Source organism: Diorhabda sublineata, chromosome 6 (assembly GCF_026230105.1).
Source record: "Diorhabda sublineata isolate icDioSubl1.1 chromosome 6, icDioSubl1.1, whole genome shotgun sequence".
Classification (NCBI taxonomy): domain Eukaryota; kingdom Metazoa; phylum Arthropoda; class Insecta; order Coleoptera; family Chrysomelidae; genus Diorhabda; species Diorhabda sublineata.
The window spans coordinates 3,947,762-3,956,988 of NC_079479.1; positions in this window are offsets into that span (position 1 = coordinate 3,947,762).

Genomic DNA, 9,227 nt, shown 5'->3' on the forward strand with positions numbered 1-9,227 from the left:
AAAAATTGGCAATAAAAAGCTATTTCTCTCTTGAAATGATCTATAGCTTCGATCTGATAAGTGATTTTCTTGTTTCCAAGTATGATGTGTCTTAAAGCAACTACTTTTTTTCAATTTCGTTCTTTTCCAATTCCGAAACGTTCCTCACTACATAAATAGCCTTACTCATAAAATAAACGAAGAAATTATCGTTAAATATGAGGTTATTAAGGTGCATTTTTCATATCATTGCATTATTCCGATAACGAGATATGTTAAGGGTAGAAAACACGTGCTCTTCGAAGATGATAATCAGTATATTTTTTTACGACCCACCATATCGTTGTCGTTTGTCGATGATGTCGAATCTGCGGGTACCTGGACAAACACAATAACGCCCTACGCGCTCCTCTTATCAGATGGCGCTTTATTTCCACGCTAACCACCTGGAACAAAAGCAAATTTGAATCTAATCTTTTATAGACGGATAACTAACAGTACGACATATTTTAATAGCTAAAGCTTTATTTATAACGTATTAATTAACGAATTTTATTGGGCTGACAACCTTAAGCAAAAATGTCAATTTTACTAATAAAAAGGAGTACAGTAGAAACGGTGGGGGTCTTACATCACGTGACTAATACATTAGCACCAATATTCATATGAATCGAATCAAAATTTCGGTCAAATCAGTAGAAATAATCGTTATGTCTAATATTTCAAACGTCGACCTATCACGAATTGGTAATTAATTTGGAAATATAGATTTTTGAATTGTTTGTATTTCAAATATATACAGGGTGTTTCAAAAAAGATGAATCTGTCTCTAGGACAGATAGAAAACGGAAATTATTTAGGGTTTGTCCAAATTCAACAGGACGTTGAAGGAAAAAAAAACAAGATCCTATACTGAATAGACTGAATTTTTGTGAAAGTTTACAAGAAACGTTAAAAGAAAGCCCTCAGTCCCAATTTTTTTAAATGTATCCGTTTTATCGCTGGCGTTACAAAAGTTTTTTACTGAGCAAACCCCAAATACTTTTTACTTTTCTATCTATCCTAGAGACAGGATTACCCAGTTTTAATATTTGTAAAGACAGAAAAAAATTGACTTTTCGACTTTTTAAGTTTTTAAAAATTTTAAGACAGAAGAGATCCAAAATCAGAAACATTTGGAAGCATATTTATGCAAAAATTTTGATGAAAACATCGATATACTGGGTGAGTAAATTACCAATTTCCAAATGAATCTTATTGACTTCCTAAGAGCTTTTTAGTCGAATTTTTCAAGGAAAAATTAGAATGTCTGTAGTTTATTTTCGTCTCTCGAGCAATTGCTATGGGTCCGATTTGGTTCAAAATTAGCATACATGGCTTTTTTAGCGGCGGATTGATGTTATTAGAGTTTGGTTGAAAACAAATGAATATTTCGAGGGGTCTCAGTGCAAAAAAAGTGATTTTTGACCTTTGCTCACCCCTGCAGGTCAAACGAAAAGCGACTGAAAAATGAAATTTCACATGTAGGTTCAATTAGTTGCGAGATGATTTCCTGTCTAAGGTCGAAACTTTCCATCTCCACCCCTCTCCATTTTATGGTCATTTTTGTTATATTTTCTTATTTTTTGGCCAGAAAAAGTTTAACTAGAGGGTTCGAACTTCGCATGCAAGTAGGGGTGATGTTTAAGAATTGTCTTTCTTAAGTTCAAAGTTTTCTTCTTCAGTTCTTCTAGCACAAAACGCCCGAAATCATTTTGTAATTGTTGAACTGGACCGCCTCCTATTTAATGAATAATACGAGTATGATTGTTGCTAGGGTGATTTTTTTTACTTCCCATTTTCGAAATTTCTTGTCATTATGACAATTTTTTCTTTGTTATCAATTGGAATTGAACAAGAGGGTTCGAGACCACCGGGTCTATTGAATTTTCATTCGAGAGAGAGAGAGTTAACTTGAGAAATGAAAAGTTATTGAGGAATAGCAAATTTTCCATATAAAGAAATAAGATTGAGAATTGATATCATTTCCAAGAAATTCATTTTATGGAAAGATTTGTTTGTGTATTAGTTAAATTCGACTTTCGTGTTGGAGCTCTGCTGCTCACGGCTTTTTTTTATTTATTTGCTTTGATCTATGTTACGTCTACAAATATAAATATATAAATAAACTCTTTGACTTTGATTTTCATTTTTTACATGGTTTTCTGTTGTCTTCTTTTTTAACACCAATAAAGACGTACTCCCAATAGAAAGAACTTCCTGATTTTTCAGTTTGTTATCTATAGTTTTGGCTATAACATGTTTCCCTAAGAAATAAAAAGCTTGAAACTACCTAAACTGTACAGCTAAATATCTATGTTCAATACCTAACCGGCCGAAGTAACACATTATTACCAATTTTTTCTAACAGTGTCTAGACGAAAGCAAACAAAGGGATTCACCAGGGAGAATCCTTACGCCCCTTGCTTTTCAATATCATTATGGTCGAGATAATCAAGAAAGTAGGAAAGCTAAGGGGCTACCGGATGGCGGACCGAAATATTACAATGTTATGAAGATGATCTTCAAAAGCTTTTAATTGCACAGCTAAATCTTTCAATATGATAATATCTGCGTCCAAAACAAAGTGTATGATCTCCGATAAGATGTAAGCTAGTCGTAGACGACCAGATAATTCACCAAGTAATTAATTTCAAATATCTAGGAAAACAACAGGCTACGTTGCCTGTTTTTCAATCTCAAATTTCTCGTTAAATTGAAAAAAATACCGACTGAGTTCTATAAATTGTTGCAAGAGGCCTATGTGGACAATTCTCTATATCGGGCGCGTGTTTTTGAGTGGCGTAAGCGCTTTAGTGATGGCCGAGAGCATTCAATGCAATCTTGATCGTTTTTTTCGACATTTACGGGGTATCGTGATGATTGAAAGGGTTCCAGAAGGTTAGATTATCAACTAGACTTACTATTTGTCAGTTTTGGCAACATTGCGAGAACGATTTCGTAAAAAACGGCCCGATTTTGCACCAGGACAACGCACCGGCCCATAACGCGCTATTTGTGAAGCAGTATTTGGCCAGTAAGCGCACTCCAATGCTCGAACACCCGCCGTACTCACCAGATTTGGCACCGTGCGACTTTTTTTGTTTCCGAAGATGAAATCTGCTTTGAAAGGGATCCGATTTGAGTCGATGGAAGCGGTCAAGCAAAAAACTCCCGTAGGCCCTCATCAGAAAAGACTCCCAGTACTGCTTCGATCAATGAAAAAAAAAACGTATGGAAAGGTGTGTTTGTATGTAGAATAATTTTTATAATAAAACCCTTTTTCGTAACCAGACTCGTTATTTAATAGTCAAACCTCGTATATGTAACAAGTGAATTTCTTCGAATTTTTGAAGTGTGTTTGTTTCGTTATCACACATTTTATCAGACATTGTTAAAATTCTGTTTATAGAACAAAAAATAAATGTTATTTTCCGGCGGCCAGCCCTTTGTTTTCTTTGGAAAAGAGGAGTGTGTTTACGTAAATATTAACAATACCCTTTGTCTTTTCCGATGTTACCGCAACAGTATGATAACATCCAGGAAGTCGGGATTAGGTCAATCGATGTTTTTTTTTTCGTATAAATATTTTTTTAAGTTTATCTATTTGTAATTTCAATAAACACTACCCAATAAAAAAGACTTGTTTCTATTCCTGCTGATATATTTCACATATTATATACAGAATGAATTTTATAATTCTACACATTTGTACACTTTTCGTTTCATCCTACATTTTTATTTATTGTTTGTGTACATCCACTACGATTCATATACTAATTATATTTTAATCTATCTCTATAAATATGCACCTCAACTAACAGTTGTTGCTATCTGATTAACCATATTATCATCATTTTATTTAACTGTCGTACGCTTTCAACGGTAATTCCTTTAAGTGCATGAATTTTTATTAGTTAAAACACGTATCCGTATAGAAATATATGCAATAAATGGTTTTTAATACGACAGCAGTTACTTTTAAGATTTATACCCGACCGCCAGGGGTCTACGGGAGACTTGACAACGTTGAGCGTGACATAAAATGGGGGTCCACAATCGTAAACGGGGATACATGAAAATTTATTTGGTTTCCATATTTTATATTCAGTTCAACGAGTCGAGACTTGCCGTTACCGCGCCGGCCGCCATCCCGTCCGCAACGCTTCTCCAGACGTGCTAATTAACAATATTTGTGTCTTGCATAAACTTTTTTATTCTTCACCAATATAAATACGAGTTCTCTCATTTAATATGGAATCATTAAACGTATTTTGATTTTTTATAAGTTGTTTGCTCCTCAATAGTTTCAATGTGAGGATTTTGTTACTAGCTTAATAAGCTACACTCTGGTGTTTAATATAGAAGCCAAACGTGAATCATTTTTGGACAATTGCTGAAACTAAAGCTCAAAATGAGCATCAGCTATGCACAAAATGGCGTCTGAACGACAAAGCGCTGCTAATATGAATTGCAAAAGACAATTATGCGAGGAGCAATCGATGTTTCATAAAAATAATGTTTACTCCCCGTATAAAATTCGAAAAGCATCTAACAAATCGTCAGTCCACGTAGACTCATCCTCTCCACCAATGAAAACATCGAATCGCAAACTTAAATGCATTTCTATTGGCCGAAGCCGTATGTACACAATTTTTTTGAAAAATTCCTGCTAGACAGTCTGCGATAAGCAGTGGCGTGTCTTAATTCATAAATTTCTTTAAAAAAATAGAAAAATAATAAATAGATCAGCTGTCAAACCAAGACGGATACCAATGTCAATAGTTTCATATAAATTTTTAATTGTATCGTTTGCAATTCCTTCAATCCCGGGACTAGAAACCTTCAGCATATAGAATAGTCCGGGATGCTGGGATCAAATCCTCTATATAGAATATATTTCGATAGTATGCGAGGTGTACCCAATATTATAAATTATACTATTCACCTCTGAAAATTTTTCTTTAGGTTTCCTATTTCGAAAATATAATCTGCCGTTTTTCAAAGGAGAAAACAACTACTTTCCTGGCTAATGCCTCGACGAACATTGAATTACATCTCCTCTAAAAAACGTGATGTTCATCGACCTTTTTGCCGATATTAATATGAATACGAATCGCACTGTATATCTTGATAAAACTGTTTTCCTGCGGTTCTTTTAAATCGGATTGAAACATTTACATTTTTATTAAATAAATCGGAATTACAAATATACTTTCAAGCAACATTTAAATCTTGAAGATTTGTTCGCTAAACTTTCGCGGTTGAGAAATGTTGAACAATAGAGTGAGTATTTTAGTTGAACAGTTATTCAAAAGTATCATCGGACCATAAAACACTGTACAACAGTATGATTGTTGAAAAGAAACGTTTCGATGCATGAAAACGATGTTTAAGATTTTTATCTGTTATAAGGTACAATTAATTTTCCTTTTAAGTTTACAAGCTTTATCATAGACTTGGATAATTATTTTGTATTTATTTTGTTTTGGAAGGAATTTAACGATAATATTATAAAACAGTGGCATTAACCTATGTACTAAAAAGAGGTGGAAAGCGTAGGGAAAATATAGTTCAAGTTTTCTATACCATTTTCATAGTACGATTTGTGTTTAGCTTCAATTTTGACGACTAAAATTCCGTAGACGTAAAATTTCTATCCTCTTAAGGTCTGAGTAAAAAATAAAATCACTGGTTGCCACATCTGGAGAATAAGGTGGATGTGAAGCAGCTCGAGGCCCAATTGGGGTGAATAATTACACGGCTTTATCTAGACACAACAGAACAGTTATGAGTCGTTTTATTTCTGTAGCCGGTTAATATTTGAGTGAAAAAACACGTGCTTTATCCCTTCTATAGAATATATAACTGGCTGTACTCATATATCAAACGAGACCTATCATTTCAAGGTGGTACATCGACAGGCCAGCTGATATCATTTTCCATAGAGGTAGGACCTTTAAGGACTTCTATATATCCTCGTTCTCCGAAGAATACTGACTGATATATTTCTTGAAGGAAAAAAGGACTTTTACATTCGTTTAGGAATATACCGAAGGATATATACACGAAAACATGAGGTCGATAGGAAGTTTTACATCCAATAAACATTCTATGAATAATTCGTGGTAATTGAAGTTGTTGATATCGGTGGAAGTTTATGAAAAATGAGTTTTGTTCCATTTCTCACGTTGTGAGAGTTTTTTTCTTGCGATAAATTTTCGAAATGATTGAGTAAATGCTTCTAATTGGTCTATGAATTATCCAAGTGAATAACACAGTCCATGATTTTCTCTTCAAGAAAAGAGGAGTGGCAGTGACTTCTAGTACTTCGAAAACTTGGGGCCTCGTGTACTGGATTTTTTGGTAATGAAATATAAGCAGAATCGACATATTTTACATTATGTTATTACCTTTTTATGAAGTACAAACTTTCAAAAGACTATGTGTAAAATTTAATAACATTTCGATTAGTCAGAAAAAAGTTACGACCATTTAAGTGAAACTACTTTTGCTATTTTCGAAACATTGGATTCAAAACAATTCAGTGTGTTAATTTATCGTTGTTTCTTGAAGAAAAATATTGTACAAGCTCAGAAATGGGTTCAAATGTGTTATCCGGACTCTAGTGGTGAATTTAAACGTGATCATACAGACACCGATGATGGTGATCGGCCAATTAAGATGGTTACTCCAGAAAACATGAAAAAACTCCACAAATTTGTTTTCTCTAATCATAAATTGTTGTGTTTAGCTTAATTGGAGAAACAATTGCTGAAACTGAAGAATATTTTGATGCAAAAGACAAGTACGGCATCTAGAAGCTAGAGAAGCGTTGGAATGATTGTATTGCTCATGAAGAAGATTTTAATGATGAACAAAATCGGTTTTATACAGTTTTTTCTAGTTAGCCACACGATTTGTTAGATCGTTTTTTCGCGATTTCTTTCTTCTAGCGGTGAATAGTAGTTGCTTTTCAAGATAGTCATGAATATTGTACCCTATGTATCCCAAAATTCTGATACCACAAACTTACCAGCCGACTTATACATATATCCAGGCTTTGGAGTCGGTTCATACCGAGCAGCTCACTCGAGAGACTGTTAATTATTGAACGGTATGGAATGATATTGCCATGTTTTATCGATTGTTACATATCGACGCAAAAATTCGGGTTTATCAGAATTCAATAGCTACATAATACTACTACAAACACTCCACATAATTATCAATTCTTTGTTTTCGGTCGATTGTGGACTGAGGAGACACACTTCATTCGCTATATGTCAACACGTTCGTCGGTTATAGTCTCTTTGAGACGTTCTTGATCCTCGGAGTCCTTTTGGCTTTTCAACAGCTCAAATTGCTGGAACAAAGTCCAAAGAATGTTTAGTAATTCAAGCCATGGTTTCAATAATAATCGATTTACATGATTTATTTTAAAAAAGCGAATTGTTCATGACTATAGCACCATATATCTTTAAACTTTTAAACAAAAAATTACTTAATAGTTTTTAGTATGTACGACTTTAGGATGATGAGCTCCTTTGAATACACACCGACTGCCGTATTTCCTGTATAGTTTCCATCAGTTTAATGTACAGGGAATCAATCCTCTGGACTACGTAGCAAGGAGCTCGGTTTTTATCCCAATAAAGATGAAAAACAAGATTTGGACGGATTAGTGATGATTATTAACCAAGAACCATACGAATTAGGTGAAAAATTGGAATTTATGAACGACAATAACCGATAACATCTGGAAATATCAGAAGATTGAACTCTGAAAACTTGTCACAAGATTTTCTAGAGAAAATGTGTCGATTTAGGATAAGAAATGGTCAAGACGTCCTTCAGCTTCGAAAATAGTGTGGATTTCAAAACGAAATGTTGCTGGAAAGTTCGCGAAGAAAGAAAAATATCCAGTTATTATAGATACAACACAGATATGATTACCAATCCACATTGCCGGTCCTGAGGGGCACAGGAGGGGAAAAAACATTTCTTTTATAAATATCAAGCTCTTAATAAGGCGACTTATATGACTACAAGGGGTTTATTCAGACAAATAGGTCTGATAAAACCTCCCCATTAATAATAATGTCATAATTATTATTTTGGTACTTTGTATATGGTATAGGTAAATGATACCGGCTCTAAGTTGAGTAGTGCATAAATGAAATTGAAAAGACTCGAAATATCACCAATTATGGGATCAAGTACATTGCAAATCGTAGTAAAATATAAATTTTTTTATTTTTTTTTCACATCTCTTATATCTAAATCTTCACTAATTTCTTATTTATTCTCATAAAGTTAAATATTTGTAAATCTATTTCAATACCTTCAATATTTATTATTTATTTCAATGTACGTACTTTTGTATGTTTACAAATAATTGTTGTTGACATTTCGTAAGAAATAATAACAAAATAAATGTGTTAAACGTTTTTTAGGGAAGTGGATATATAATATAACATTATCAATTCAATATAATTAATTGAAATGCGAGCTGAACAAAGTGTTTGGTGGTTGTGCCTAATTAAACACAGTAGAGGCTTTTTTATACTTATTCTAAACAAGATAGATCTGAGATAACGTTAAAAAATCATAGATAAACAACTTTTGGTAATTATTTTAGTATGTTGTTGAGAAAATTATGCTGAATAATTTAATGTATAGGGCGCGGAAATTATTCCTTCACGTACTTTTTCAAAGTTTAAAATTTAGATAGATCAGGTTAGGTTAGGTTAGGTTATTTTTAGGTTAGGTTAGGTTAGGTTATTTTTAGGTTAGGTTAGGTTAGATTAGGCTCATACTCAATATATTGAGCGACTTTGGCGAGATATTCGTCAGTATTTTGGGGAATTTCTATTTAAAAGACATTATTCATATTCAAATAAAATTGAATCATTTATTGAAGAAATATTACGAATACATCCAATAGAAATTGATTATTTGTACGTGTAAATGAATGATTATTGTTAGAAATTGATTTGTATCATTACATTAGTCGCAACTAATTAACTAATTAATGTTGGGGAGGATTGGGGGCGGGGAGGAGGTTGTTAAGAGGTAGTTTAAATGTTCAATAGACCCCTCCCCCGCCCCTAATCCTCTTTAACATCAAATATTTGTAAAATATCAACTATTCAAGATAGTGTACATTTTCCAATGTTCAAACCTGAAAAACTATGTGAAGGAATGTT